The sequence below is a fragment of the Varroa jacobsoni genome, unplaced genomic scaffold (genome assembly GCF_002532875.2).
Source record: "Varroa jacobsoni isolate VJ856 unplaced genomic scaffold, vjacob_1.0 scaffold_212, whole genome shotgun sequence".
Lineage (NCBI taxonomy): Eukaryota > Metazoa > Arthropoda > Arachnida > Mesostigmata > Varroidae > Varroa > Varroa jacobsoni.
Genome location: NW_019213114.1, coordinates 8,402 through 29,024, shown reverse-complemented (window position 1 = coordinate 29,024; position 20,623 = coordinate 8,402). Strand labels below are relative to the sequence as shown.

Genomic DNA, 20,623 nt, shown 5'->3' with positions numbered 1-20,623 from the left:
CCACAACGATCAGTCCCGTACCGGCCATGACTGCCACCCACACTCCTCATCAACCTCCTTATCTTTTACTAGTACCTCTCATCTATCTCCTGCAGAGCACCCGTTTGCTCCCTTCTTCGTCGTTAGTCCATCGTCGCGTGGCTTACTTTTTCTTCTTGTCTCGCAAAGAGAGCTGCACCATGTTCATTCGTCGTGTCATCCTACGACAGACCGACCGCTAAGCTCAGTTGATTCTTGCTATACTCTCTGGACTTCTTTTCGGTTCCGATCTTTTCGAAACTCTACGTGTGCTGTGTCCCTTTCGACGGTTGAACCTATCTTCTAGCGCTAACCTTGGAATGGAACCTTGCTTTGAAACTGGCTTTATTTGGAAGCGTATTCTTCTTCGAAGGACTTAATCTGCGCATTATTTCTTTTCTAGCTATGGGAACTCGTGCTCTTAAGCGCCGCTATACCGCTCATCAGCACCTAAACCGCCTATAATTAAATACAGTATGTCAAAAACAAAAAGGAATCTGATTTGAAGAGTGATGTTAGCGTTATTATAATCTAACCCAAATATCGACACACATGTTTCACTACAGGATGTGGAAAGTAGTTGTAGAACTTCGTCTATAATAGATAGAACGCAATAAACAAGAACGACCTACTTTTTGAAGCTCGATTTCCTATTCACTCTAGGACAAGTATATAGCTAGTTAGGCTGGCTATTAGGTGTCCTACGTCCGATGCTACCATTAAGCATTACTTTAAACGATTGACTCCTTCCAGCTAAAAAGAAAGGGCGTACATTCGGTGTCAAATCTAAACCCTCTCATTACGTGTCACTAAATTTATCCGGCAAACATGTTATCGTTGTTCGACTACAGGGATTGACTTCCGCACTTTAGTGTGATTAGTACTGAAGTTCTTTCTTTTAAATTGTTACGCTTTGGTTACATTCTTGTCATGTTAGCATAGATTATTCGTGTGAAAAAAGTGGACAGTAAACTTGTAACTACATCAGTCTTACTAATTTCTTTCCAAACACCAGAAATGCTCCAATTTGGTTAGTCACCTTCTTTCGAGTTCCTGATATAATCAATGTATCTGGCCACTCATGTGACTTCATGTGAGAAGCGGGGATCCGTCCGCAATGTGAAATATAATGCCTCCTCAAGATGTGTACAAAATAGGCAAACATCGCGTCATTGTTCCGTGTGGTGAAAACGTATTTAAACTGGTTTCTAGTATAGCAATAACAATGAGTTGGTTGTAAGTGTTTTAATTTTGATTTGTTGTATTTATATGACTGAATGCTATGTGACATGTGTAGTAAAGCTTGACCACCATTAACAGAACGAAATTTCTATCTTGTCATTGGGCCATTTTTTGCTATCATAATCTATATAGTATGTTTTTTTCATAGGGCTATCATAACCCATAATCGGCTCTCTCACTTTTTTTTAAATATATTTATTGCATACATGTGCCCACCCATGAAATGACAGGCGTTTAGCATTTGGGATAGTTGCTTTTTTAGGCTCGCTACTGTTTATTGGCGTAGTTAGACTTGTAAGCGACGACTGAGGTTAGCACTAACATCAAAATTACCAGTTTTAACGCCCTGTCTATGATGAACCGACATACAACAGGGCAGGGTAGACATAGGTTTGCCGCCCATCTTCACGATGGCCTAAAGCGCCATCTATAACCCTAGAAGCTTTTCTCTCTCCCTCTGAAATGAGCGTAATTTAGTGGCCTTGTGCGCCTAGACGTTCGACAGCGCAGACTAGTGGGAAAACGGTCCGAGATGGAGTGAGAAGCTTGCACGAGCGAAGCTATAGCAGAAATCAATCTATAAGAACTCAAATCGTTTTTCTCATAAGCCTTACCATGAACAGTTTCAAGTGCAAGATGAAATCCTTGGCTTTTGAGAGGATTGCTCTAGAATTCTGTCTTACAATTGTGGCCTTGTCTTCCGACCTGTGCTTGTGCCGCTTGCTGCCGCTGATTTGCTGTCAGTATACAGTGTGCTGTCTGCCTGCTGGCCTTCCTGCACCACACAGAATTTGAGTTGGAATGAGAGATCGGAAGCGAAAAAAGAGCTACCGGCCCATCTGAACCAAGGCCTGAATAAAACTGCGCGGCAAGTCAGCGTTTGCTCTTAAAAATTCCCCTTCGCGCCCTTACGGCAGTAGCAGTAGCAGCAAAGGCGTCTTTTTTTGCTCGCTCATCCTTTCATTCGTTGGTTGATTCGCATGCCTGCCTTCTGTTCGTGTCCCGTGTATCGCTACTGCGACCACTTGCCCCTTCTTTCTGCTTCTTCCTCTTCTTTTTGTTCATGCTTTCCCTCGTACCCAGTCGCACCCTACATTTCGTTCCTCTATCGGCCCGAAGTCCGCGGTACGAAGGAAAAACAGTCCGTGATTCCTCGCTTTTCGCCTCTTTCCGTTGTCCTTTAACTTCTTTTTCTTTCTCACCCGATTCCTGTATCTTCTTTTGGATTTCCCCGGGCACAACTGTCTCTTCTATTCCATCCAGGCCATTCCTGTCCTTCTTTTCCGTCTTCTTGGGCTGCCAGTCCCTCCCAGTTTAGCTGGCTGTTTATTCTTCTTTTGCTCGTCTCTTCACTCTACTGTACTTTCCCTCTGTCTTCGTCTCATCTCCCTTTTGTCTCATTTCTGCCTCTTTCTTTGCTCTTTTTATACTGCTTAGTCGTCCTTCTTCCTATCGTCGTATGGCGACGGCGGCATCTTCTTGCCGCAACCGTCTAACAGCAGGCCCACCACCACTTCAACCAGTTCTATTGCCATCGCTTGCGGCCTTGCTTTTGCTGCCGTCGCCTTGTTTCCCTCTCCCATTACACAGCTCTGTTTTAATCCCTTCCTTTCAGCCACTGCACTAGCCCCAGTACTCTTGCCCCTTCCTCTGTTCTGTTCCTTTTCTTGGCCGTTTGTCCTCCTAGCCTATGTTGTCTTTCTGCAAAGGGCCGTCCGACCATCCATCCTTCTATTGGTTCATTCGTTTGTTCGTTCTGTTTCTCTGCGAGTGAACCGAGGCGGCCAACAGAACGTTGGGACGAACTAGCCACCGAACGCTTCTGCAGCAGGGTTCCGTTCCTCGACTAGTGCTTTCTTTAGTTGGAAATCTAAGCCTTAACTCACATCTACTTCGTCTTGAGCACTACTTAGACCCCGTTTTTCTCCGTCGTTCGTCCTTTACCCCTACCTCTTCCTCTTGTGAGTAGATACTATTTTTTCTTTTTCTCTATTCGTGTTTTCGGCCTCCTATGTCCAGCTCTCAACGCAATCCTGTGTGTGCAAATAAAGAAAGAGGTGGAGGACTCAGCCACTTTATCGTGTGGCAGCAGTCTGCTGCTATATAGAGTTTAACTCCATAATGTGCTCCACAGTGTGCCAGTTTTCCGTGCTTCGTCGACACGTGCCTTACATGAACCTTATGAGCAAATATTGTGTCCTTTTTTGATGGAACCTATCTCTACAACTAGCTTGTTTTACATTACGATCACTTGTGAACCTGACCGACAATAGCTCAACAGAAGGGGTCCTTCGAATTCGAATGCTATTATCTGGTTTAGGTGTAAAGCAGAGGAGATCATGCGATCTTGTTCAACTTGGAATTGTCCAATTGCAGATACCAGCAAAAAACTATGAACTATATAAGTATTACAAAACAATCAGGTTATTAATAGACTAGTCTATTAGACTAGACTAATAGTCGAACGTAGCACTAATCTAATAGGTATAGTTTAACGCAACTTTTTAAATAAAAGGGTACGATATTTTTTATCTAAAAAATATATACCAAATAGCGCCTTCAATCAAAATGACAAATGTTTCCGGATAATTCGCAATAACAACCTGGAGAACCAAGAAAGCTGTGATTAAAATTCTACGGTGCACACAACACCAGTTTAGTAGAATCTAGTCGCAAGCATTTCTTGAAATGTATCTTTACATTAAACACAATTTCTGGTTTCATGGACTGTCCTAGATAGTAATATTTTCTCAGAATTAGGCGGACTAGGTCATCTGAATTACGCTTACGAGTTCATTAAAGTCTACTTGGTAAATCGTGTTCACAACATTTACATAACTTCCTTAAAGAGATCTATAGAATGAAGCGGTACGCTGAATTCAAGAGCCGGATGTCCTCTCATTACGCCAGTTTATATTCCTTGTCACACATGGCCAATCGATCTCTGGAACCTAAAGATTTGTACAAACTATGGTCGGTTCTTCGCTCTTACATATGAGGGATAAAGAGGGTTACAAATCGGTCGAATAGCCCCTTCACGTTGTTTTTATACCAGCAATAGCCTCAGAATAGTGTACACGTTTGCTCGAGTCTAAGTTTGGGTACTTTCTGCATGAACATCAAGCTTCGTTTTATAATACAGGTCAACTTTTCAACGAAATGTATGCCTCACTGCTCCTGAGGCCCCGGTTCCTACGAAAAAAAAAGGGTATTGAATATAGTATATTAGCTTTCTGTTACAATCTCCCTAATTCCACAATGCAGCTCTGCTATCTCTGCAACGTCGTGTATCGATCTTAAACCATGAAATAAGTGTAACTTAAAGGAGTGTAAGTTAATAAAGGTAAATTGCATGTGCTTATTCGTTTTTACGTTCGATGTTATATATGCTTTTTGTTGGTACAACTTTAGTTGATACACAGTACACCCTCACGATGACAATAGTGCCCTTCTTTCCTATGTACTGTCATCGGCGCCGGTTCACTGACGGAGCTTTAAGCGCCATCTGTCATAAGACTCGCTTGTCGCGCAAACAGCGGGCCTTCCATTTTATGTGTAAACGTAGGTATATTTGGATAGCCGGTTTCAGCATCGTGGCACAGCCTAGGCAGAGGAACCGGTCAGATTCCACGTGCTGACAGTGTTTTCTCTACAGGATGCATTATGAAGCTAAACAGTCACCTTTTTACAGTCGACGTCTATTGAAACGAAGGTACAACAAAATCCGTTCTTGACTTTTTTGATACCTAATAGTACATATCTTTAGGCACTTATTCAATTAAACTACAACAGTTAAAAACTATTTCCGGAAAAGTAGTTGCGAGAAACGTATCTCGTTTGACGGCGCTCGTGTCCTATTTTATACCGGCGATATCCATTATCGAACAGATTCACTAGATATATTGCCCCGTTACATTGCTAGATATAACTGTCAAGGCTATGATAGATGAGAGTCTGTCGTATCCCTTGATCGTTTCGAAAAACATCGACGACCGACGAAGATTCTTTGAGAGCAGTCTTTTTTGTTAATCTGCCATCCACGTTAACCTACTTTTTTTCCGTTCGCCAAAAGAAGTCTCGTCAACCGAAACAACGACGGAGCGCAAGGAAGCTGATAGGAAGAGACCTATTTTTTAGGTGAGAAGGTACTCATCTTAACGACCCTTTTCTGCCAACTGGTGAAGCATGAAATACCAGTTCAAGCAACAAAAAAATATAAGGAGATAGATGCTGCAGTGCGATGTGCGTTCGTTTACTTGTTTTTCTTGCCCATCGTTGTTGTCGCGGCCCCTACATTGCGCTTGGTTGAGCATTGAACACGTAATAAAACGCTGACGACATGACTACAGCGGATATCGAGCAGGCGTCGTACTCTAGCCTTCATGCTGTAGGGCTCGTCTAAACAATATTCCAGAAATGAATGAAGCCGCGCGCAAACTTCGGCGGCACGTACACTTCATTGATCGTAACAGTTGACAAACAGGGTTACCGCATGTGGATATGCCAGACGACTTACGGTATTTACGAGTCAAAGCAGCAATGTGATACAGATTCTGAACAGGATCTGTTAACGGTCCGTTTTTTTCATTACCTAACTGCCACCAGTAATCATTACGTAGGTAGGTTTAAGGATTTTCTGTGTTTGAGATTAAATGACTCATTTGGACAATATCTGTTTGTGAGAAGTGGTGCCGACAATGGTACCCGCCGTGTAACTATATATGTATATATAGGGTGTGCCAATTTGGTGACCGCTCTTTTTTGACCGGTCATTGACTGGTGCCAATTACATGAACTTATTACAAGAATTTGATTTTAGGGGATGCTTTGGCAAATTTTGTTTACGACCAGTACGTCTGGATGAGAATCCTACAAAAAGATAAGTCGGAGGCAGCAATTCAATAAAAGATAGTTTGCTTGTTTGACAGTCCTGATGCCAATGGAGCTTTTATCATAGATATACCTTAAACATAGTCCAGATCAGAAGACGGGTGATACTGGGAAATTTTAAAACCGCAATTAACTTTGTTCACTGCCACCAGGAGTGTATTGACTTGAACATTTGTGCTAGAAAGGAAATAAATAAAATATATAGATTTCTATTATTAGTCGTAATAAAAATATCAAATGTATGTTGATAAATAATGAAATTATAATCATTCAAACATTACTACATTAGTCACTAATAGTTTTCATTAGAGTTTTCGATACATTCATGTTCTGGTAACAGGTATATAACCCTCAACACAAGATCAATGTATACGAGAGTGCCAAGTGCTTTTATGTAGAATTCGATATATTTTTATATTAACCGTGATAAAAAGCTTTTGAAGACACGCAAATGGTAGGTATACGTGCCACTACGCGCTGCTCTATAGCTCACCGTGTCTGTATTTTTCGGACGAGCTTTGGAGACGCCCCGGGCTGCTAGCGGCCATGTCGCAGCAAAACTGACTCTCCCAAACGAGAAGCTGGTCAGCTCTTCCGAGTGACCTAGAAGGCCGGAGCTATCTCAGTGTACGCCTTCGCATAGCGTCTACACAGAACGTTCCGGCTCACTGTTGCGTAATGCCAATGGTTTCTCATGCCACGTTTGTGCTTGGATCCGTAAACAAGTTTAAACGGAAATTCCCCCGAGGCCTCATTCTCCGCGGTACGAACGATAAATGCAATTTGATGCAACAGCGTAGTAATAAACGACTCTGAACATTAAAATGTTTCACGTCGCTTTCTTCTTTTTTATTTGATTTATTTACACTTTTTAGATACACACACAAATTGAATATATACTATCAGCGAATAAATTTGAGGATCTAGGTCGCCTTTGTTGCCATCCCGTTAGCCTAGCGATCCCTCGTAGCGAACCTGTACATGATAAACAGCCGCATGTACCGAAAGTGTGTCGCAATTTCGTCATCCACAACGCTTTAGTAAAGTTGAAAGACGGTTCAAGAGGCCCGCATCACCCATTCGGTCGTGCGGCGAACCAAGAAGATTTACGATGAAGGTGCAGAGTGCCAGGACTACCAAAACGTATAGCGCAGCCAACCTGAAATCCGGAGCAGGCTCCCAAAAATTTGTCGTTCATTGCTCGATTTCACACTGTGACAGACAGACAGACAGACAGAAACCCCACACGTCCTGCAGCTATGGTTGCGCATTGCTATCGGCGATCGTTGTCAGTTTCCACCCTAAAGATAGAATCTCTTCATCTCACACGACAGGCTATACTGCCAAACGAAAAATATCTTTTCATACTAGGATGGATAAGCGCTTTCTTTCTATTGGGCAAAGGCCGTTTCGGATCCGGTCTTGTACTTCTGTTCCTAATTCCTGCCCGAGGAACTGAAAAAAGAGTTTTCTCAGTACCTGGTAAAGACAACTGTACGTAAAGCCCTTTACGTACAACGCTTTACAAAAAAAATTAGCTATCTAAGGGGCCAAGTCAATTGAGGAAAAGGCGGCAATAATATTGCTCCAGCTCCATTAAGCTTTTCAACTGACGGACTGTTCTTAAGGATTAGCATCTGTAACCATCAGCTTGTCGATCCACTGTATAAGTACAACATCCTAGGCCGTGGCTTACTGTTTTCGGCACGTTTTGCATTTTTTGCCATGTTGTTAAGGGGGCTTTTCCATGTTAAGTTTAAATATTGGTTAGGTCGACCCACAATGTTCATCTCAAGTTACCCCTGAGGTCCCGAGGAATTACTTCAGCAAAAACTAAGGTCGCAAAAAAATATATATTCCTATGCCCGGATGATATGAGGTATAGGAATATGCTTTCGAATGAGTGTCTGTCGCCGTTAAAATTGGTGTAGCAAACATGGTATTAGAGACGGCAAGTGATCTGAGTTGCCTTCATTTCTTTGACCTTGACCATTATAAACGTTTAACATTATTTTTGCGAGAAGAATCACTGCAGTTGTTTCCCTTGTCTCTGCATGCTAGACACGAGGGCACCCTGTCATACCTTTATCAAAGTGTATCGCCAGATATCTTCTTTTAGTTGTCTCAGCGTTTAGAAAACTTTAATCGGTCCGCATTGCTTATTTTTTTTGTCCAACAAAATCATTTTATTGTTGGCTAACGTTAGGATTTGACCGCTTCCTGTCATTCATTCAAAAACTATGGTAAAAAGTTCGTTAGTCTGCGCCCTATGTAGTATGTATGTGCGTTTTTACCGTACACAATCAATTTCATTGTTTGGCTGCAAGTGCCTGGCCGTAAATATATTGTAATAGTAAAGCTTTCATAATGTAGTAGTAGAGTCCTCTTCTGAAAATACCGAAGGATAGCCCTGAGTAGATTCAATGGGATAATTACGATTTCAATATCCACCGTAGGCTATTAAGAGCGTTTTTCTTCTACTCACCAAAAGACAAGTGCCTAGTTTTTCATGTGTAAACTTCGGTAATGTCCACCTCATCCACTAGGCTCATTTTGCTATTGGTACACCAACCGTAAAACCTTTTTAATAAACAACTCAACTATAGGTACTGGAAAGTCGTAAAGACCGGGCTCTTTGCCTTTTTGTCTTTTGCTAAGGGGGCAACGTTACCCCACGCGCCATCTTCCTTCCATAAATAATAACTGGTTATCTCTGCAAATAAGCGATCCTTATGCACTTTTTCTCGTTTCAAACTATCAGCGAATCCCGGTACACTTCTATCGGACTAAATGGATTTTCTTATTCCATTAGTATTGTGGCCATATAGGACCTTTGCCTTTTGGGGTGAATCTAGAAAACATGCAAATCCTTGCCAAAACGGTCGGGAGGTCAGAAGCGCTTGCGAAATGCCCATCTTCCTTCAGCGCGTTCCTGAAAGCTCTTTTGAACACATTGCTGCTTTATATCTTAAGGTTCAGCGGCCCTTTAGACCCACTTCGTGCTCGTAACTATGATAATGGTCACTGAAATTCTCTTATCGAGAACTCGCCATCCCGTTATGCTATTAGCTGCTAAGGCTGCTGGCCTTTATGTTGACGTAAAATTGATGTCCGTTTCACTGGAAGGCAGGCATGTCGTTCCCGATGATGGTTGCGAGATCATTAGTGGCCAGCCATTCCATTCGAAAACCTACCTTCAGTTAGACTCTCTGGTCTTTCTACACCTCTAAGCCAGCGTTAAAACAACCGAAAAGCTGCCTACAATCCCGTACAGAAGTAATTATGCTATTTAGCTTACACATGACGCTCTTAATCGAGCTGTTTGGACTACCATTACACGAGTAGAATCACCCAATACATCGCACCTTAACTCATGCGCGCTTCTGTCTGCAGAACTCTAACCGGGCCTTATATAGCCAACACACGTATTCTCTCTTGTATGCTGCGGTCCACCCGCCTTTTCCGTCGGCTAGCGTCATGTGTAATCTACTCATAGGGCAGAGCGCAGTTTTGTGTCTACGAGCTATGCTATCGAATGAGGCGTAGGCAGCTTTGCTTAAATTGCAGTTGATCTGTATAATGTTAATTCGGGGTGTTGTCGCTAGCCTTCCGCAAATGACCGGTTAGCATGAAAGGAAAATATATTTTCACGTTTTCTTATATGACGGCCAACCACCATCCTGAAGGTATCTTTATTTATTTAAAAGTCTCTTAATCGTTTTCGCCCTTAGCTGTTGTACTATACTTACGTTTACAGTTTCATGGAGAACCGAAGATGTTTCACAAGTATACTCGGTTTAGGTGCAAGGTGGCTCAGCCTCTTGCTGCATGTCTTTTAGTGTCTCATCAGTAGTAGGTTCTTATTTGCTGTGCAATTTTTAGCCGCATGTCTAACTTTTCTATATTCTAGGTAGCATAGTGCCGAAATTAACTCCAAGGCTGAGAACTAGCCTATGATTTCTTTCTTGAAGTTTCTATTTATTCTATGTTTCGAATTTTACATCTGGTATCGCCGTCAGGCATATTATCAGACGAAGAAACGAAGGCTGTCTATGCTTGGGTTCGAACCCAGGCCACAACGTGTTCCTAAAATAAGCAGGCATAATGTATCTACATTACCTACTAAGCTACTACGGGAACTCTTTCTTTAAGTCTAGCAGTTATTTAATCAGCTCTAAAAAGGTCATCAGTAACTCGTCGTACGTGACCACCTATCTTCAGGTGTGCTTTTATATTTATCCAACCGGTTCAGTCTATCTGCAGCATCCTGGCTTCTTATCCTCTCTGCGGGATTTATAATATCGCTTAATATCTGATATATATATATATATATATATATTTGAGCTATGACTCGAGCTTCTTTTGTTATATTTTCTAAGAGTAAAGCCGAGCCAGTATACTCTTCTCTGTCACATATCAACGTTTTTTTTTAACTACTTGATCTCGTTCACCATGTTATCGTTTCAATAAGGTCAACTTTTTGCTGCAGCAACTTAAGTGTGTCCTCGTAATAATTATCCCCTCCATTTTTTGACTAAAATCACATTTTTGTTATCTATTTTCCACAATATCATAGCTGCATCAAATCCTTTATTACGTTTCTTACACAAACAATAAGTTTTAGCAATAAGCCTTATTGCAATACATTCCAGAATATTTCACATATTAGTCTCTTTTCATTTATCACACGGGTCCGTCTTGGAGTTGCCTTTGGTAACACCTTGTAGTCACCTTTAGTATAATTGGCAACCTACAATTTTCGTCGCCTTTCTTAATAGACAAATAACGAGCGAATAACAAGCCTGTTAAATAGGAAGTTCATTTTACGCGTTTCTTGTGTAATGTTAATACTGACCCTCCACCCAATCTGTAGAACCCATATTACGATATACGTCAGATATAAGCCTTTTTATTGTTTACACATCTAGGTTGAGGCTATAAGAGCTTTTCCATAGTAGTGTAAAGTAATTACCGATGGCTTGATGGAGAACACATAATACTATCTATCATTTTCTTCGAAACTGTCGGAAGCACGCGCCCTTAAGTCTGAGTAATATAATAATAACTGGAACTATCGTCTGATTGTTTTTCTCTATCTAGGCCGTGACTGAGGCATAGTGAAAACGTTGTACGTTATCTTCAAATAGCCACGCTATGCTACTGATTGTCGCGCCACAGGTTTATGAATCTTCTTTATAATTAAAAATACCTGGCAGTACTGACTGTTTCCTTTTCGCGCAGCATCTTGTCATAATAAACTTCCTTGCCACTGATATCCACTCCGAATTTGAGCATTAGCTTACGCCTGAACCTATTCGAAGCCTCGCAATATACCGTAATTAACGAATTGTTGTTTTGCTAAAAGCCTCTTTGCTTTGTGCCTTCACAATTCTACAAAGGATTTTACTGGCCTCAAGAAACAAACTTAATAACTTACCGCTTTTACCAACTAGTGCCAGATTTCTCATAATAATTCAGCGTAGGAAGTTATCCTTTCTGGGCTGAGGAAGTTAGTGAAAAACGCCGCTCTCTGAACGCTATCCGGGAATATAGCAAACAACATATCCAGGTTGTTTAGAATAGATCGCGCTCACACAGTCTTACTTCAAACTTCTTCATGTTCTACCTACAACGATTATGAAACTGAACTAAGCTCAAGCCATTCTTTACGCATACACCTCATAACCTAACCCGGTGGCCGTTTTCGTTCCTTTGCAATCCGCTTGTGTTCCTTAACCTTCCGTTTGAGCTTCCTTTCATCGAACCTACGGCGCAATCAACCAGTTGCTCGAGCACCTGGGAAGCATGGTCGCACTCACTTCGTACGAATGTGTTGAGACTGCAAAGTAGATCTCACCATAGCTAAAAGACTGAACTGTAGCCCTGGACAGTCCGCTAGCCTGTACAAACCACTCTACCTTCAAGAGAACGTACACCCTGAATTGATCACGTATATCACTGGATCAGTAGCGGTTGGAGTCAGGTTCAGCTAATCACTTTAAAGAAAGCGGGCTGTTGAAGTCCCCTAACGGATCTAACAGGTACCGCTTGCGTCAGAAACCCCACACAGGGTCCGCTAGTTCATTGAAAAATCAGGAAGCTTTAAACAAGGGTGATATAACAGCTGTCATTGCAGACGAGTGGCTGAAAAGCGCGTTTAACCGTAGAATGGTGGTCTGGAAACCCATTTTTGCGGTTGGACAAGTCCGAATCGTAGTCGTCGTGAAAGACTGAACAATTATCAGAATCTTGTTCCCTCCAGCTTTTTCTACCTAGAAGCTAACCCCAAAAAGGGCGGCCACGCTGACCGACACTAATGCCCTAGAAATAGAAAATGACGAAGTAAAAAAAAAGAAGAGTTTCTTTTCATTACTACCAACTTAATGACAGTCAAAATGCTACCCACGTTGTAAAACTTTCTAGCCGACGTCTTTTCTAGATATTTGGAAAGAATATCACCAAAAGTGCAGAAATGAGGAAAAAAGACACACCAGTGCTACACATATCGGAGAAATGGGAATGCTATGATGAGAGGGAAGGCTTGAAGATGCAGTTACTTTACGAGTAGCAATTACAAGCTTGGAGTCTTCAAAAAAACAGCTTCAGACCACCAGTCAAACACTCAGAAGCGATAGATGTCGAGAAGGGCGAAACAAGCCCTTCAGAGACTACGGGGCTGCGTAGATCCGGAAGAGACAGAAGCAACAATGGGAAAGATAACAAGATCTCGCGGAAGAAATATACAGATTAACATTAATGAAGCTTAACGGGAAGGCAGTAAATCATTGGCAGAAATGCTGGAAGAGGTGGCAGATACACATGTCGGGGTAAAGACGCCGCACGAATTAAACTGGAACCTAGATTAGCACTCAGTATATTCACAGGGCTGAAAGTAAAGACAAAGGCTTTCACGAGCAGCAGTTATAAGTAGTCACATAGAATAGTCTATCTGTCGCTTTCGACTGTTCGCACTGAGGAATATCAAGCTTGGCAATAACCATCGCTCTCCAGAAATACGGATGTAGCTTCCAACACGTCAGAAGATCGGACATATTTCGAAGGACTGCAATGAAGATAAGGTAAAAGGCAAAAAGGTGCTACAGGTGAGCGATGAGAGGTTACACGATTAGGGAGTATAATGAGGATAAAGGGCCATACTGCTGTTTGCTCAATCGAAGATTTCAAGCCAAGCTCTATGATACGCCCCGAATAAAAAACATTAGAGCAGATAAAGCAAAAAAAGAAATCAAGAAAATCACTAATTAAACTGATTATAGGTACGGTCACGGAAAAGCAACAGCAATGAACCTCAGGGATTTAAAAAGCAAGGACAGAAAAAACCAATGCTACACGAACCTCCGTTAGGCTAACATTAAGCAGCATAGCAAAATAATGAGAAACAAGATTAGGGCACCAGCAAACAGTAACGGGTGGACAGTAACAGGCGCAAGGTACGTCTAGTTCTTTTTAGTGAGTCACACAAACGCGCTCCTTATTAGCCAGTGAATAATAGACTTAGCGGACGGCTCGGTCTAAATTAGTGGCAGACGAGAGACAAGAGCAGGAAGGAGTATTGACTCAGTGGCTACAAGCAAGACTTGAGGAGGATTCTTTTGAGCTTAAAGGAGTGTGTGCAGATGCATGGTGAAAAAATATTTTAATTACTGAGTATTTTAGTGCGGTATTACCCAATGAGACAGCAGTTGGACCCTCATAAGTGGAGTTATTTTACAAAATTGGATGGCGGAGGGGGACCGAATGATGATGGAACTCCTACCCTCCACCAAAAAGAGAACGGTTCTTTCATTGATCTGGAAATTGCCAGTCAAGAAGCTTTATCCAGAATAGACGGATGAAATGTGGTAGAAGTTCTTCAGAAATGTTCATAGATTTGTATTTTTCGGGATATGCGGAAATATGACTAAGAAGCTACCGAACCTACGGCGAAGACGGTAGGTACCGGACAGTCAACACAGTTTTGGCTCAAGATGTTGGTCGAAAGATGACTTCCATAAAATTACTATCAAGCGGAAACTGACAGAAGCCTGCAAAAATACCTCCCCACACGATACTCATCATCCTAGAAGGAAACGATCACTATACTGGTAAAATAAATATACCGTTGCGGCTTGCCTTACATGCATATGGTTGACACGAGCCTTTCAAAGGACGATTACGTGACAATGAAGAAAAACGTATGCAGGGAACGGTGCGAATGAAACAGTAGAAAAGTAGAGAAATAAGTCAAAGCAGAGTATAAAATACTGAACGCTATCATTAACACCAGCGAAAAGTGTAAATGGGACAAACGAGGTGGAAGCGATCGAGAACGTTAGGTTTAGACTTTTCTATAAGATTTCGACCCTTTCGGCGGATATCAAGAAAAAAGTTGACAGTTTTTTTTAGACAGGCAGGTATGAGAATGACGCATATAAAAAAAGTAAAGCCTGCAATACCTGATGTCGCAGTCGAGGAAGTCAAAGAAAACTAGCAAGCGGGTGACGTTCGATAAGAATTCCAGGCCTGATGATCCCACCGAAGGCTGTGGAGTAATTAAGGCCCTTACTAATGAACTTCTTTGAGAAGGTCGATTTCTGAAAAAATGGAAAAAGGAGGAGGCGGTCGTGATTTCGAAACTGGACAAGACTGGCACAACAGCTTTTAGACCCATCTGCCTTTTCGCGACGGGTGCTAAAGGCATAAAATGCTTTATGGCTCAAGCAACCAAGCTTTGTTAGACTGAGATCTGACTTTCGTAAGGGTAAGTCAATCCTCATAACTACTAAGAGAGTGCTGTACAGGACGCATAAGAAGAAAAATTCTCAAGATTTGAAACTACATCTTGTGATATGTGTGTAATATATTAGAAATACCTTCAATAAAACGAACTGGGGGTAGTCGTAAAGCTCTGGGTAAAACAGGCATTTCGCCATACCTTAGGAAAATAGAACCTTTATATCTAGAGGATAAAAGTCTCCAGTTGGAGGTCTGACATAAAAGGTCACAGCGGGACTCCTCCAGATGTCAGTCCTTATACCGATCTTGTAGAACTTCGCCTATGACGTGATCATTAATATCCCGGATATGCTAAGGAGCATTGTCTATACCGATCATCTAGCGTTGATTGTAACAGCTCTCTTTGTCAAGGCGCTAGAAGTAAAGACAAATGGAACCTTTGCCGTTATGATGGATTAAATGAAAGGTCACTTCCTTAAGGCGACGTCAGAGAAAGTCAAGGCTACGCATCGGACTGAAATAAAAGAAAAAGTCGCGGGAGTTATTCTAGAAGTGTAGTGAAATCGCGTATAGCTTAAGTGACATATGACGTATTTAGGGGTGGTGATAGACCATTAGTGATCTAACAGGAACACCATATTTCCTATGCACTGTAGGAAAAGCACTTTGTAGTGCACTTAACTTAGCAAAATTTATGCCAGGATGAGATGCTTTCGAAAGGAGCTAGATACTTTCTAGCATGGGTGACAGGGTCCGTAGTGCTGTATGCTACTTCGATATGACTTTGTATCGAGCAATATCATTTTATAATTTGAGTTACAGATAGACTTTTCTGACGGCACAAGGGGCTAGAAATTGCTATAGCTCTTTGTAGCCGCAGCACATTGGACTGTTTATACTGACGCGATCTTCGTGCTTACTGAGATGCTACCGCGGGATCTTCTGGATGAAGAATAAGCCGAATGATGTTTACATGACAATATGGGTCTATTGATTCCCAAAATAGCAATGATGCAGAAATAGCGACAAAAAAAAGCTATGATATATATATATATATATATATATATATATATCATACAGGGGACCCCGTCCAGCTTCTCGGTTTCTTTGCAGCTTTTTTTCATATATATATATATATATAAGACTTCACCTATTTACACCTAAATTTTATTTATTTAAATGCGACCAGTATAAAAACTGCATGGTAAAGATAGCAATATGACATATGCGTTCTATGCACTTTAGGTGCGACAGATGAGGTGCTGTTCTGCGCTGTCTGAACCCCTCCGAGAAACGAGAAGTGTTGTGTGAGAAATACGTGGTTAAAAACGTTTTTGATCGTTTGTTTCATGCTACAGGTAGATGGAATAATAAAACTACCATCTTGCACAACAAAGAAGAGCTTTAAACAGTAAGAAGAAGGCCCGAAGAGGAGCGTCCCGAAAAAGAAGAATGAAAACGCAGCAACGGTAGCTCCTTTCCTTTCTTTTACAAGTCTTACGTTATGTTTCAAAACGGTTCCAGGTTAGAATAAATATTACGGATAATATGGGTTTAGTGATCTTATTACGCAGTGCAACAGCAAAGTACAATTCCACCTATCTGTAGCCGGGCGCGGCCATGAGTCAACGCAATAGCCCGCAGATCTATTGAAAAAAATAGCTCAACCGACCCGTCGTGATTCGACTGGGTCGGAGATCTTGTACAAACAGCGTTTCTTTTTATTTCATTTGAAGTGTGCAGCACTATTGTCAATCAGTTGTGCCATTTCAATAGCGTAACATACCTTGCGCTCCTGTAGACATATGGGGTGAGGGAGTTTATGAAGTTTCGCAACGCAGTTTCGACATCATGTTGAAATTAGAGCGATACCCCTGTTGACAAGTTACCGATAATTATCATTTGCGGGGACAATGTTTGGCGAGTATAGTAAACGACAGTCTCCATAGCTCCTGCATTTTTCTTGTTTGACACCTAGTTTGTTCATCGTCTTCTTTTAGAGTTTAAGGAGCAAGCGTGAACAAGCTGAACAAAAATACTTCAAAGAAAATCGAAGACCCTTTACAGATCTGCAAGCCTTTTAATCAAACTTTAATGTTTCTCCTTTAAAGTTATTCTCTTAGGGTCTTCCTTTCTTCACAATAAATATTAAAACATAAATAAATGCTATAAGACAAAAAAATAAAATAAATAAGAAGTTGATTCGAAACAACAGACTTCCAAAGACTGGCCTGTTTTTTTTGATAAAATATGCTCTAAGTAAGAAATATGCCTCGTGCTGACCACTTCCGGCAATTTTGGTGGTCATGTTGGAAGAAACGATTTCTGACCTAATTCTATAATAAATTGGATAAATATTTATAATCTTTTGATACACCTTATTCACAAAGCCAATGAACCAAGGTATTTTATCCACCTTTTTCAGATAGCAACTGAGATACTTGAAATATATATAAATTTATAACAAGTTCGCATACTAAGTCGTATAAGCTATCTTATACATGACGATCTCATCTAACCTGCGAGTTAGATGCGACGACCCTGGCTAAAGCTAATGTCATCCTGGGTTAGTCAACCTAAGGTTCAAAGAGTTATTGAGGGTCTACTAATGATTGCATTATACACTATATATCACCTTACTGCTAGTATTTACCAAGCCAGACTGCCCAACGATAATTTTGTGGACCGCGAAAGGCGTGATACAGATCGCAATATTCAAGCATATTGCGAGTTGTTCAGCACAATCTCAAGGCTCTTTTAAAGAACAAGGCCTTTGTTCGGCTTAAATGCTTGAAATACTCTGTGATTCTTTAAGATCACCCTAGGTCAAGCTCATCCCATATATAGCAGCTTTGAGGTCGAAAAGTAGCAAAGCATATAAAAGGGACGATCGGCCGAGGCTAAACGTTTTTGCATCTTTTTAAGGTAAGTGAATCGATTAGCACATGTCAGCGGTAGGTCAGAGAGATAGTGTGTCAGGGACTACAATCCTACCTTGTATCGCCTTGTATTGTAATTGCCTTTATTTTAGTTAAATTGACAATCCGTTCTAGTTCCGAGACGGCACAATGTAAGCTGACTAGGCCCTGGTGCTCATGAAAATGATTGCTCCCGTTAACAGCTAAATCGTCTTTTCTACGTAGAAAAAACCCTCCACCATATTTCTAAGCCCACATGTACGATCCTTAAGCACCACTGAGAAGGGAAGAGCGGCTTAAGTTATCACCTTTGGCCGCACCTGTAGTCTGGAAGAACGCTGCCAGCTCTGAAATCCCATTATCGATTATAACCATGTTCACTGGAGTATCGCTGCTATTAGGTCAAGCACGTTCGCGGCGTTGGCTAAGATGCTTATAAAACTAAGTTCCTTGGGAAGGTTTAAAACCTACAAACACTGCGTTGGTATAATGCTGAGAGCTAGTTAAAATTTCCTTGATATCGACAAGTGATCGACGAGCACTGCTGAAGCAATGGAATGATGACGCTGCCGTGATGCAGACCTGCGGTGGCCAAGCCATTTCTACGGCTGGGTGGCCATTTCGGCCTTTTATGAGAATAACTTCCTGCTGTCCAAAATCCTAAATGGCACATGTTTTTAATTTGATCGCTGCGACCGGTAGCCCTGCTACCGGCTATAGTGTTGCCAATTCCTTGGGACGGCAGGCGAGCCGGCGACTATAATCTCTTCGGCCGGAGAAGCTTTCTTTCGGAGGTTTCTTCGGGCTGGACAAACCGAAGATTGTAGAGGACAGACGTGAATAAAATTTCACAACAATCGAGTTTTTCGAGGGGGCATCATGAACCTGCTCCAGGAGCTTCTTCGGGTCCGCTGTACACGGTAAAGTTTTATTCCTCGGAACAAGCGATAGTCCTAATGGGACCTCGAAGTCTAATCAGGTATATACGTTTAGAGCTATCTTATTGTATTTTACAGAGAAAGTGAGAGAGAGGGAGTGCTTCTCTGCAGCACCGCAGTTATTCCACTGGCCGTGTTTTGTTGCTGTTTTTCTATTTCGAATATCGTGCGCCTCATTTTCGCGGAATTTATAAATAGGAGCTAGAAACGGTTTCCAAGTTGTTCTTTGACTCAGTTGATGGAAAATTAAACGACGGATGAAGTTTGAAGAAATCCTTCGTAAGTTCACTGCCGATTCTACTCGTACTTTTCATAACAGTCACGGTTCGAAGACCTGCAAGATTAGAAACGATGACTTTGATTCCACATATAGGTTACTCCGCTAAATAATTGGTCGTTGAAAATATATTCGCTATCTTTACAATTATGCGTTTGATATATATGACTATATATGAGCTTGTATTATATATATAGATATATATGATTATATATGGTTATATGAGACGCGTCGTGTCACGTCAGCGGCGGTGTTATTTAAAAGCTGAGATTTAGCGACAGTAGACAGGTTGAAATTGTACAGTCAAACACGAGCCTTGAAGATGAAAAAGTCGCTTTTATTTACAACTTTATTAGGATAAACGCACATAGGTCGCCCAGGTCCATAAAAAAATGGGCTCTGTTTACAATCGAAGTACGTTATCTCGATAAATGGCCTAAAGGTTATTCTGTGGCTTTCGGTCTGGAAATTTTGGTGTGAAAGATACTCCGTTATGGCTGAGCAAGTACAAAAAAAGTATTTGTAAAAGTTGAGCAAAGACGCCCATGAATAACCATCATATCGCTAAGGAACTTGACGTCCAACACCGAATAGGTTTAAGACCCTTGATGAAAGTTGGTTGCAAAAGAAGTTTCATGTCTGTGACTCCGTGCAAAAAAATTTACGAAATAAAGCTGTTTCCGAACCGGCTAATTATGGATGATAAAAAGTAAATCAGATACTACAGTAATGTGTAAAAAAAATCAACAATCTAAGGTATAGTTCGGACCGATGCCGATGCAGATGCTTTTAGTAGGGTTCAAAAAGGATCGTACATTACAAGCTGCGGCTGCCTAGCAAAGCGATTGATTAAGCTTCTGTTGTCGTCTAGTACCGTTTTACACCACAACAATGCTCAACCACATACATCTTTAGTAACTCGGTATTCAGAGAATTTTGATAGGTAATTTTAATTATTATATATTAAATTATTATATATATAATATTATGATTTAATTTAAAGGGCATGTACCCCGGATCTTGCACCGTCAGACTATCATGTTTCTGTCCTTGCAAATCTTGCTTCATACTGCTAATTTAATTTTTGCAGATGAATGCAGACCAGAAACAGCAGAGGTTCTACAATGATGGGATTATGTTGTTATCAAAAAAATAGCGGAAAGTCCAAAAAGAACCAAAAAGCTCATATTTACATAACAATATTTCGCAATATTGTTTCAATATATTTTTTCGACCACTGAATATTTGAACACGTATGTGGACACGTAAAGTAATAAAAAAGAAAATAGTAAATTTGCCTCTAAAAGCGTTTTTAGTGTGTGACGCTTAACCCTAACGGAATAGCACGGATATGCAAGTTTAATATAGAAAGCAGGGGATCTTGTGGGCACGATAATTAAGCATTTCACTTTTTTGGGCTTAGCGGTAGTTTTGAGGCCGTATCGAGAAAACTCTAGATATAGCATTCGGTGATGCAGTGTTAGGAGACTTGCAACTCGTGCAATTCGCTGCAACGGTGTAAAATGTTGGTTTAAAAAAAAAACGGTTGAAAAAATACTCTTCATAAGTAATATTTGAATGTTGCGAGCCATAACGTTGAACCC

At 41.2% G+C, this 20,623-nt stretch overlaps 1 protein-coding gene and 1 long non-coding RNA gene across 2 annotated transcripts in view; one reads left to right on the top strand and one right to left on the bottom strand.

Moving 5' to 3' along the window:
* LOC111273669 (glutamate-gated chloride channel) overlaps positions 1-2,743 on the bottom strand; it is an 80,269-nt gene extending 77,526 nt beyond the window's left edge. Inside the window, exon 1 of the mRNA XM_022855495.2 lies at positions 1,875-2,743. The gene's annotated coding sequence lies outside the window, so the exon portion shown is untranslated. The remainder of the gene's footprint in view (positions 1-1,874) is intronic.
* Positions 2,744-14,312: 11,569 nt separating this feature from the next.
* Positions 14,313-20,410, top strand: LOC111273671 (uncharacterized). The gene is made up of 3 exons (XR_002687980.2): positions 14,313-14,911; positions 16,245-17,811; positions 20,110-20,410. It is a non-coding gene; the product is annotated as an uncharacterized LOC111273671 (long non-coding RNA).
* The last annotated feature ends 213 nt before the right edge of the window (positions 20,411-20,623 follow it).